Source organism: Pelmatolapia mariae, linkage group LG5 (assembly GCF_036321145.2).
Source record: "Pelmatolapia mariae isolate MD_Pm_ZW linkage group LG5, Pm_UMD_F_2, whole genome shotgun sequence".
Lineage (NCBI taxonomy): Eukaryota > Metazoa > Chordata > Actinopteri > Cichliformes > Cichlidae > Pelmatolapia > Pelmatolapia mariae.
This window is the reverse complement of record NC_086231.1, coordinates 18,396,990-18,409,168: the sequence shown is the minus strand read 5'-3', so window position 1 is coordinate 18,409,168 and position 12,179 is coordinate 18,396,990. Positions and strand designations below refer to the sequence as shown.

The window sequence follows — 12,179 nt, the reverse complement described above, 5'->3', positions numbered from 1 at the left end:
TCCAGGTGGCAGAAACTATTGATGGTTTGTTGGATGGATATTAGCTGTGCAGGACTGTCACCTTCAGCTCTGATTGGCTGTGACGCTACTGTGCTCTTTCTCCCAGGTTCCCTAGTTTTGGTGCACTGCAGCCCTGAAGTCTTGTAGACGTGCTGCATTGATATTCAGGGCCTGTTTCTGATCCCCATCACTGCTCTCATTCTCTCTCTCACCATACTTCACCATAAGCTTCTTAACTAAACTAAGTCACTGTACAGGAAATAATGTTATAAAATGTAGTGAAAAGTTATCCAGTCACTACAGTACTATATGGATCCATTTCAGGTTTTCTGTTCTGTTCTGTTCTATTCTAGTCATGATCCCCACTTTTGCTAAGATAATTATATTCACTTTATCTGCTTTGTGTTTGTTACCTGCCAGAAACGTCTCTTCACTTCAGACACATCTGCTTCTTACTTCCCTGCAGTTACTTCCCGTTCACCCATTTACCTCTCTCCCCACCACACAGGACGCTCTCGTATTCTGTCATTTTGAAGGACAAGGCCATTAAATTTATGTCATGAGTATTTCTTGTTATTGTAATGTTTCATTTCTTAAGGATGAAAAAAATGTAATTAAAAGCATCTCATTTTCAAAAACAACTCAAACATTCGGTGTCATTGTTCCCAAACAAACAAGCAAAAATGATTTTTTTTCCTCTGTCAGTCATTCTTTTGTAGGTATTACTGCTGTATTTGGAATCACTGTCTTTGTTGCATGATTCAGTTTCAGTCAGGTTTTAGCTGTCAGAAAGATGGTTTTACATTTATCTCTAGAATGCTTTGGTATACAGAGGCGTTCATGGTCAACTCAGTGACTGTAAGGTGTCCAGGTCCTGTGGCTGCAGAATAAGTCAGAATCATCACCACTCCACCAGTAAACTGTCTGAATTTCTGCTTTTATAGATGTGCTCGCACTTGCTGATGATCATTTAACCAAGTGCATTTGATTAGCTGTAGGTGGACATAAACTGCATGTAAGTATAAAGGCAACTAGTATTTGGTTTTGCATCTTTTTGCCTCAGACAAAAAGAAAAGGTCTCAACTTTAAAATTTTACTCTGCACTCTGTTGCTTGATGGGAGACTAGAGTACCACATGACCCAGAGTTTTTAAGTCAGGGGAGATATTAACCTAGTTAAGTGATCAGAGGGAAAGACTGTCTTAATATATAGTACTGCAAGCACTGCAAGCAGCGTGTGCTCCTTCCATACTTACTTCCACAGCGGAATGTTCAATGTTATAGAAGTGGAGATCGTGCATGACTACAAGCACTTGTTAAGGTGTTGTATGTGTATAATTTGATATTGTGCAACCATAAGTGAATGAATCCTAGCTGAATTAAGAGCTGTTTGTGTCTAACCTGCCTGTGTCTCAAGTTTTGTGTCTGAGTATTCTATTGTGTAGAACTTGCATTGGTTGAATTTTATTATGCTAATAAAACCTGATGATAATGCAAAACTGTCTAGAGCAGACTTCAGCCATTATCCTGCTTTTCCCTGTTTGTTGCAACCATTCTGCTGAATGTTTTGTTTTCTGACTGTAAACCTGTCAGTTTAAACAGGATGCACTTCTTTTCAAATGGTACAATTTTGCAGTGTACAGCATGCAGGCAAAATTGAGACCTCTACAGTATACCCTTGGCACGGTATGTCAGAACAGGTAGTGTATTGTATTGCTGTCCCAGCCCAAGCCTTCATGTGCCGAGCTCACCTCTGTTTAACATGTTTTCATCCTGGTGGGAATCCTGCTGGTTTTGTACATCTTACATTTACATATTACACTTGTGACACAACACGAGAGACAATGTAATGTACACAGTGAGCAAGACACAGGAAGATAGGCATTGGTAAAGCAAAGACTGAGGGGTGGTGGTGGGGGGGGTACTGATCAAGACATACTAAAGAGTGTGAGGCTGTGCCCTCTCTTCTCTCCTCCTCCTCCTCTTCCTCTTCTCTCCCTGCAAGCTGTGATAGGATAAGATCTGGGATACATGAGTGACAGTGTCATGAAACTGTTGCTGTTACCTTCTTCTGGAGCGTCTGGCTTACACAACGGTATTGTGTCCAGCAGCTATAATGTCCACTGGGGTGAGCTGTATCCAAGTCTGTGGGTCTTATATGGGAATCCCAATCTGCAGAATGCAAGAATGACGCATGCCCTTGAAAGTTATCCCTCCTTTCCATTTCTATTCTCATACTGGCTTCTTCTTTACATCTACAGCTTTTTATCGCGTTTCTGTCTTCAAGGCATTTCAAATTTTGTACAATCACCTTCTAATTTCTAAATTCTTTGCCTTTCCTTTTTCACCTTTCTTATTCCAATGCTCCCCCCCCCCCCCCCCCCCCCCCCACACACACACACACACTCTCTTTCTTTTGTACATCGTTTATTTATTCACTGTAGGTCCCACCAGCCCACCCCTCCTCTTTTTTTTCTTTCCTATCTCTCTTCCTTCTTCTGTTATTTCTAAAAACTAGGTTGCATGCATGTCTACACTGGACCTGCTGTTCTGTTCTCGGGGCAAAATGTCAATGAGAGGGAGTAAGAGACCCACAGGGATGTAGAGAACAGGATTCACCCTCATATCCTCTCCTTCCTGTCTTTTATCCTCTCTATTCTTATCAATCCAGTTATCGGTCTTTCTGTCTATCTATCTTGAGTGATCCAGTCAGATAGTGAAATCAAGATCTGCTATGCAGCACTGTCCACAGACACACATACACTCTCTCTCTCTCTCTCACGCACACACACACACAAACACACACGCACGCACACATACATACGCCCACCCCTGCTGCCTGCCGACATGGTACAGGCTGTGCATTGAGACAGCCCCAGCTGAGGCAGTAGCAGTGAGAGTGCAGCTTAGCGAGTCTCCACACACACATGCACACCTACACTCACTCACACACACATGCACACACACATATCGCACGTCGTTGTTGTGCCTAGTCCCCTGCTGCATGTGCCGTTGCAGTATCGTTTTTAGGTGGGATGGTTTTCACGTCATGGTGACGGTGCTGTTAACCTTTCTGCCATGTAAGTATGCGTTGCTCATGTATAATAATGTAAATTAATCAGCACTCTTGTTTCGGGTATTTTTGTGTGTGTTTGCTGGTTCGATCATTTGCTTTTGATTCTGTTAAATAAATCAGCTGCATGTGAAGACACTGAATTGGACACATTGTTCCATGTGTGTCTCTGGTTTGTGAGTATGCAGGACAAAGATAATAATGTAACCCTGTACTGTTATCCAAAATGGTCTAGGAGCAGGTGGTCTGTGAGAGAGGGAGAGGAGAGATGAGGAGATCTGTTAGAGCTGTCTGCACGATCCATCAACACGTGCATAATATATGCAGCGGTGACATTTTTTAAATATGCAGATATGTTGTACAAGTTCTGCCGGTCAATGCTGTGTGTTGGTCTTTGACTTTCAGGTGAAATCAAATGCCCTTGTCTGCAGTTTCTGTAGATAAAGATGTTTTATTGCACACCTCTTCTCTCTCTCAGGCCATCTGTTGGCAGAATAAACTCTGCAGTTTCTCTTCTCTGTCATACTTACTGACTGGTTCTGGCATGGCAGCAGGTTTCACTGCTGTAGCTGATCATGTGTTTGCTGTCATTACTGCATTAGCCAACTGACTATTTGGCATGGCCACTGAATTAATTGGGAACATTATCACTTCTCCTCCTTACTCTGTTGGCTGTCAGTTTTTCTTGTCTTGCTGGCTGGCTCTGTGGCACATTCCAATCAGTGATCAGTGAATTGGTAATTGCATTGGCTGGTTAGTTGATTGGATTTTTGCTTGTCTGATCAACTGACTGGACTGATCTTCTCTGCAACTGACTGACAGGGTCAATAGCTTTTCATCTGGTTGGCTAACCAGAATCAGACACTTTGGTTCACGTGCAGTCAGTGTGACAGTTGTAAAAAAAAGAAAAAAAGTCAGCCATTTGCATAGCCACCAAGTTATTCATGCATTCATTCATACAGTCAGTCAGCAAGTCTGCCGTCCAATCATTCAGCTGTACTCTAAGATAGGCTGTCATAGGAAATTGATCGTGCCTCTATTGGGGCTGCGATGACTGCGTGACCTCAACCATCAGCTCCACTGCACCAAGACAGCCAGGCAACTCAAAAGCAAAGTGTCCCCATTTTATTGCCGTGTTCTTGCTTTTTTCCCTCTTCATGTTTTGCTTGCTCGTTACGTTCAGATAATAAGACATAGATAATAATAGTGCAAACATGTGTGCATAAAAATTAAAAATGGAAGAATTTGGAGGCAAAAAGAAGAAAAAAGTAACATATTCATGAGAATTTAAAAATATTGTGCCAAATTGTGTATCTGTTTAGAGTAAACCTTGTGAATTCAATATAATTACTTTAACCAAGTTTGTAACTTGCAAAAAAGCCCAAATAGCAATTTCCATAGCCACTTGTTCCCCAGGATGGAAGAGTCCCTATAAATTAATACATTTTTTGTGTAAATGACCTTTAACCTGTGAAGAAATATTTATACACTAATAGTGGTGGTCTTTCCTGGATGATTGTCCCTCCCTGCATCTATGGAGGTTCACTGAATTATGAGTATGAGTATTGTGATACGATTCCCATTTATGACCTTCACAGTCATATCATAAATGCACACAGAATGTGCTCTCCACCCTTGTTGAAAAAAAGAGTACCATCCTTCCAAAAGATTTTCAGAGAGCTGGACAATCATTTCCAAGGCACACTGGATGAGTTTAGACTGCACGTGGCAAGACTTTTTGTCATTTAGTTTCTTGCCTGTCTGTAAATATAAATTATTTTGTCATTGTATGATTTATTTATCACTAGGAAGGATAACTAATTACAGTCAATGCATATCACCTACAGATACAATCCATATGTTGCTCTGCTTTCTTATACACTTCTGTAGCCGAGAGTGGTGCATGCACCTCATTATTTTTGCTGTGTCATCATCACGTCTTAGGATCTTACAGCTTAAAGACAAATAAAAATGGTAAGCAAGGCTAACCCTTAACCCTATTTTACCTTAAGAAAGAACTAATCTGTAATGTAATGTAATGTGATTAATTCTTCTTGCCTTAAATGACAGGAATTGATAGATAACATATAGCAACTTCATTGCTTATTTTTCTTTTGTAAGCATTTCTGTCAGTGAAGCTATTTTAAAAACCTGATTAGAGGAAAGAAGAAAAAGAGGAGACTGAGACGTATAAATATAGGATTTGGCTGAAAAGGACAAGGCTGCCATTGAGCCAGTTTAAATTCAATTCTTACTCCTACTTCAGCCAAACAATATCATGTCTGGTGTAAATGCAGCAACGAAGGCAGGAACAAGAATAAAAGGTGGAAAGGTAAGATGAAGCTGAATGAAAGAAGGAACATTGCAATCCAATGAGGTGACCATCATTTTAGTGAGTATTGATATACAGTTGTGTGTGGATTGTACAAGTTAGTGGAAGTTTAAGATCTGTAATTTAAAAAAACAAAATGAAACCAAAGAAAAACTTGACTTAAAATCACTACGTGTGATTTAATGTAATTTCCATGGACCAATGATTTATTGTGCTTTATGTGCAGTTTATAAACATTGAGTATATTAAGTATATTATATATTGTATATATTAAGCTGAGCTCCTTAAATAGAAAAGGTATTCTGTTAAGGACAAATTCAAATCAGGTACCATATCCATGCCAACTTTATTTATCAATCACTTTAAAAAGAGCCTCGCAGGTAGAAGTGCTGCAGGTGATGGAATAAAAGTTTGAGCACTTTTGTTGTTGATGGTTTTTGTTTTCTCCAGTCATGAAATCTTTCAAATTTTTGAAAGAAAAATATTTTAGCTGGTGAGACAGTGTGAAAAAAATGCACCTCTGATAACAAGTGTTCATAAGATGGGTTGAAAGCCTGGGTGTGAAGCAATTGAAGACAGCCACTTGACACTGACACCCACTTGCTTTGAGTGTAGTGACACATTAGAGAGTCCAGTGTTTTTTCTTTCCAAATTCTTCTCAGGTGAAAATACTTTTAGTTTCGCCTACTGTGTGAAAATCTGACAGCACAAAGTGGGTTTGTACATAGGTGTTTGACACAATGACTAATAATTTTTCCTCCATGTCTATTCCTGTCTTGTAAGTGATTATATTTTTGGTGTCTTGCCTGCTGATTGTTTGAAATCACTTTTTATAGTGTCCTGGTGATTCAGGACGTGTTTGACATGGTGAGCTGCGAGCTAGTAGTTGATGTTATTTTCTCGGCTTTCCTTTGTGTAAGTGTATAATCTGAATTGATTCCATAAATTGTTGATTCCATAAATTAAAGTTGAAATGAGATATAGATAGCCGTGTGTTGAGGACTAGAAGCACGCATTGCTGTTTGATAATGGGACAGCAAAGGCTGAAACGTTCAGATCTTGCATCTAGGAGCTTGTGCCAATACTGCAGTGTAGCACGTGACATTTGTTGGATGTGGTATTCTCTTGAAGTGAAATTGTTTGCATTGCTTCTGATAGTATTTTTTCATCTACTTTGCTTTCTTCGCTGCTAAGAATCATTATGAGGAGAAAGGAATAGTGACGTGATAAACCCAATAAAATATCATATCATCAGCAGCTCATGCTTGATGAAACATTTGATGCCACACTTGCTAACACTAACACATACATGTAGTGTTAGCAAGCTTTTTATAAGGTCTTGGCTATTGCTTTACTGGTTACTACTACTGGTTAAAAAGACCAACTTCATTCATCATGAATGATCATTGCAGCACGATAAATGGATGCTTTTTCTATTTTTTTTTTAGATGTATTTGATATTTCTGTGAGAAGGTAATGAATATTTGTAATTATAACTAGGATCTTTGGATTATCGCATAGAACGTGTTGAATTTGTTTATTGATGATATGTTTTTATGTGTATTTCTATTTATTTAACTGCAGATGGAAACTAAATGTGGTAAAGTGCATCTTTCTACTTAGATTAATGTTTTTTCATACATTGTCCCTGACAGAAAGTCTAAAAAATCAATTAAAAAAATCTAATCTAATCCACACCATAGTTTTTAATCAGCAACTCTATTATTTAGACCAGTCAGTCATTTCTAAGATATTGCAAATCAGAATGTTATTTTAACATCAACATTTTCTGTCGTCTATGAATCATGTCGTTTTTATAGCGGCGGGCTCTGAACAAGCTAGCTTAAGTTGATGTTTATCACTTTAGTAACAGCCAACAAGAGGTGGTACTCAGGATCTCAGAGTTATGGTTGTATAAGTACCTATAATTTAAAGTATGATAAATTAAATTATGTTTTAGATTATTAGTATTATTAGATAAAATTAAATGTAATGCTGTCAAATGTAGAAATGTCGATCCATAAAGTTACATAGGCTAACTACTGTTAAAGTTAAATTAGTTACAAATTTTCAGTTTCAACATTTAATAACTTGTTTTAAAAAATTCTAATAATAATAAAAAAATATCATATTTTGTTTGAATGACTTGAAAAAATTGTATTTACAGGCAAACTTCAAAGGAAACTGTAGTGCTTCTCTTCTCTCCTCTTCTCTTGTCTACTCTCCTACATCACAGTTCGCTTCCATGTTTTGAATTTAAATAGCCCAATAACTCCCTCATGATTTTTACAGCCTCATCTGGAGCAAGGAGAGGGCCACAGCAGCCTTTTCTCTTTTCGTCTAGCAGTGACCTTGCAGTAGGAAGTTAATATAACGTGTGTGTGTGTGTGTGTGTGTGTGTGTGTGTGTGTGTGTGTGTGTGTGTGTGTGTGTGGACGGGTATTAACATCTTCATGGGGACCAAAAATTGGTAGTTTACTATACTTGTGGGGACAAACAGCCCTTGTGGGGACCAAAATCCCGGTCCCCACGAGTTTGAAGGCATTTTTGAGCCTCAAAATGTGGTTTTAGTGTCAGGGTTACAATTAGGTTATGGTTAGGTTTAGGGTAAGGGTCAGGGTTAGGCATTCATTTTTGATGGTTAGGGTTAGGGTAAGGGGCTAGGGAAAGCATTGTGTCAATGAGATGTCCCCACAAGGATATAAATACACACATGTGTGTGTGTGTGTATGTGCAGGCATGTTTGTGTCCATGTGTCAGAATGCACATACAGCATATGCATATACATAAGAAGTATGAGGTCTATGATTTTGCTTAATAGACTATAACTATAGGTAAATATACATGAATGAATGTATATATGGCTAATATGTCCAAATTATCAGTACATCCAATTTCCACAGGGGAAAAACAAATTCTGCCTTTCAGTCTTCAGATTGCATCTAATCTTGATACTTAATCAAGATAAGAAAACTATGTGTCACATTATAATGTGCTTATTCAGTTCTAGTTTGAAACATCTGAAACTGAACAGACTGCCGCTGGTGCTAATTCAGGCGATAAATGGGTTCTGGTGGACTAAAATGGCTACCAGTAAAGCTTTTGTAAGCCCGCTCTTTTGTTCTATTAACAGTTAGATAGATGTGCTCTACTGCATGCATACTGCAGCCAGTATTACACCATTTCAGTTCCTTCTTATCTTCCCGTAGACAGCTGAATTCAACGTTGTCTCTCTCTCTATTTTTGGACCATTTCTCAGTGAAACCTGGAACATCGGTATGATTCCTTTTATTCTTTTGCCTGAACAGATGATTTCTACACCAGACACAGACAGTGACACAAACATATCACCACACTGAGACATTTTAGCTGTTTTGTAGATGTGCATGGTCTCATCAGGGAGATTGGTTACAGAACCAATTTGTCACATGCATTTGTCAAACTCCGCCTAATGTAAGATCCTAACAGACTCTAGTCCGTCTCCAGGAAGATTCCAGCATTATATAATGAACCACTGGTGGGCAGAGAAGCACGCAGGCACAAGGAGGTGAGCCGACAAAGGAGAAGTTTAAAGAGAGAACAGGCAGACAGATGGGATGGTTTATTTAAATCCAAGTGGGGAACAAGGCAAGAAAAAAGTAGAATAGTTATATTCTGATATTTAGAAGTAGACATAAAAACATAATACCTGTGAACTGATTTGATGTCACACAAGAATTTCATTTTGTTTTCATGATTGTCTACCTGAAATGACTAAACACACACACACACCTACACACACACACACACACACACACACACACACAAAATATGTGCATAAGTGTGCATATGTCATCTGATAGGTATAAGCAATTCTAGCCAGAAGTTTGTTTGTGACCAGTATTTAAAACAGACCAGGCTTGTATAAAATGAATAAATGGATGACACAGCTGGCGCTAATTAGCTTTCAGCTGGAGGATTAACAGCTTTATTTGCTTGTTTTCTGACCTGTATGTGATCATCAGTTGTACCGCACTGATTTTTTTTTAGACGTTTAAATCTTGCAACGTTAAGTCCAAATGGTGACAGGCTACAGCGTGTGTTTGGATTAGATGCTGACGAGTGCTCGCATTAGATGTTGTGCTTCCACAACACACAACACTTTGCTTTTTTTGTGTATGGCTTAGATGATGATGAACGAGGTCTAGTAGTCTGTGATCCTTTTAATCCTATGCAGGCTTCCCATGTTGGACTTGTTAAAGTTAAATGTGACACCCAGTGTTTACAGCAATGTTAATATTCTAAAGCTACTTTTGGCTGCTCCCTTATTTACAAGGGTCACCACACACTCTAAAAAGTAATTCAGAGGCTTAGTAAATATCACTATAAATATAAGATAGATGAGCCTGATAAAATCTATGAATATCCTTATAGTAATTATCTGAGTTTGATAAGTTGAAATAAATGTCTAAAATGTTAACTTATATTTTTGTGTTAAATAAAGGTAAATTAATTAAATTAAGGTTCATTTACATTTATCTCAGAGAAAAAAATTCAGTATGTTTAGTGCTTGTTTATTTCGAGTTATTGCCATGTTTATGAAAATGAAAATTTTCATTTGGAAAAATGTTTAACATGTGGTCATTTTTCATACATGTATTATGAAAAACACAACTACATATTAGTTAGTTTGGTTTTTTAGATTTAGACTACCAGTGAAATACAATAACATTCATATTTGAATGTTAGGGGGCGATCGTGGCTCAAGAGTTGGCAGTTCGTCAATCGGAAGGTTGCCGGTTCGAGCCCCGGCACCGACAGTCTCGGTCGCCTACTGGTTGCCTACTGGTGGTGCTCAGAGGGCCCAGTGGCGCCAGTGTCTGGCAGCCTCGCCTCTGTCACTGCGCCCCAGAGCAGCTGTAGCTGCAGTGTAGCTTGCCATCACCAGTGTGTGAATCACTTCACTCACACATTCAGGATGACTGAATGTAGTGTAAAGCGCTTTGGGGTCCATAGGGACCAAGTAAAGCACTATACAAATACAGGCCATTTACCATTTTTAATATTAAGTACAATTTTAATTACGTTCAGTTTACAATATTAAATAAATGGAACAAAATTTTGGATTAACTGACCAGTTACATTGACCAAGCATGTCAGTGTTATTTACTCAATTTTTTCATGTTTGTGTAACAACTACAATTATTCATTTCAACTTAATATGTTTAAGCTTTAGTTATTCAATTGATCAAGTATATTGAACAGATTTGACTGGTTTCGAATCTACTCAATATTTTTAAGTGTAAAAGTGTTGCCTCAAAAATTTTAAGTAAATGTCAGTTTTAGTTTTTAGAGTGCAGTGGGTACCTCCACATGTTTGATTTGTCAGATTTTTAATTCTTACGGAAGCTTGTTTCTGCCACTGGAAAAAAAAATCGGGAATATTATGTCAAAAGTAGGGCTTAATAACTCAAAATTTGAAGATATTTTCTTAATTTCAAGCCATTTTCTCAGAAGTCTGAGTTAAGAAGTTGAAATTTTGATACCTGATTTGAAATTTTCAGATGATAGCCTGAAATTTTGAGATAGTAATTTGAAATTCTGACTTTGGGATGGCAACAAAGGTATTTTTCAATAGCAGAATCAAGTTTCTCTACCTTCCTGACTAAACACCAAAGGGATTTATCTCTCTTCCTGGCTGGCTCTAATTAAACTGGAGATCTTTGACTTCTGAGCCACAGGGGGGATAACTAGTAGATCACTTGGGTTAAACTGAGTTTTGATACTTAACATTTAGTATTTATATAGTAGTGCTGGTGTAGTGACAAATTAATTTCAGGCGCTATATTAAAGTCATCTCTAAAAATTGCCAGAAACCAGAAGGCTTCGGGCCATTCGTGCGACTCTCATGTGTGGCTGTGCACATTTCCTTTTCTGTGACATCTACAGATGTGAAAGAATTGCTCGAGCTGTCGTCTCTACTTCCATCATCATATACTGTAGGTAACCTCTTCTGGCAATGAAACAGCATGAACTTTTGACATTTGACATAAACCACTTTTTCTATAAACCATTGCTTACACGCTAGACTTGGCTTTAGTGGCATTTGTGAAGAACCGACATAAAATTTCACTGTCCGTGCACATGCTCATATGAGTAGTCAGAGCCTTAGGTATATCATTATGTCAGAGATTTATCCCAAAACCAGACCTTACAAGTTGGAATTCAGTCTTTGCCTCATGAAATCTAAGCTTTGAGCATTCATCCTTGAAAATGGTGGTGACTCAAATGCTTTGCAGGCTCTTTCTTGGTTTGAAACCCTCTGCAGCAAGTGCCAGGCTCGGTGTCTTTTCCTATTCACCATATTACTTGTGGACTGGACCATGTGACATAATATGTATGGATTTGTAAAATCCCCAGAAGCACATGTGTCATTCACTTGTTTAGTGTGATACTTTCCTCGAGGAGTAAACCTGAGTTTGAAATAAAATAAAAGAGACTTCTTGTAGGTTGTACTAGGTTCAGGCAGGTAAGGTTATGATAGCTGGATGTGAGCCTGAAGCTAAAAGGGTGTGAAAGTTGTTATCCATCAGAAAGGTCAAAAGTGAAAAGGTTGACCCCCATTACATTTTCTTGGTTCTTTGTGCTCATGTTTTAATTGAGTCTGCCAGGTATTGCCTGCCATACATGTTTCTGGCGATGTTCAGGGAGACTGTTTAATATTTGAACAATGTACCACAGATATGAGGCAGTTTAAACTGGCTTTAATTAAGAAACAAAACCTAGAGCCAGATTT

At 38.3% G+C, this 12,179-nt stretch overlaps 1 protein-coding gene across 5 annotated transcripts in view; it reads left to right on the top strand.

Annotated features, from left to right (window-relative positions):
- Positions 1 to 12,179, top strand: part of atp2b2 (ATPase plasma membrane Ca2+ transporting 2) — a 130,629-nt gene that overhangs the window by 34,686 nt on the left and 83,764 nt on the right. For 2 of the 5 annotated variants that reach the window (XM_065470836.1, XM_065470837.1), the window contains exon 1: positions 2,883 to 3,079. The exons of the other annotated variants lie outside the window; for them this stretch is intronic. The gene's annotated coding sequence lies outside the window, so the exon portion shown is untranslated. Of the gene's footprint in view, positions 1 to 2,882; positions 3,080 to 12,179 lie in introns of those variants that run through there. 5 annotated transcript variants of the gene reach the window in all.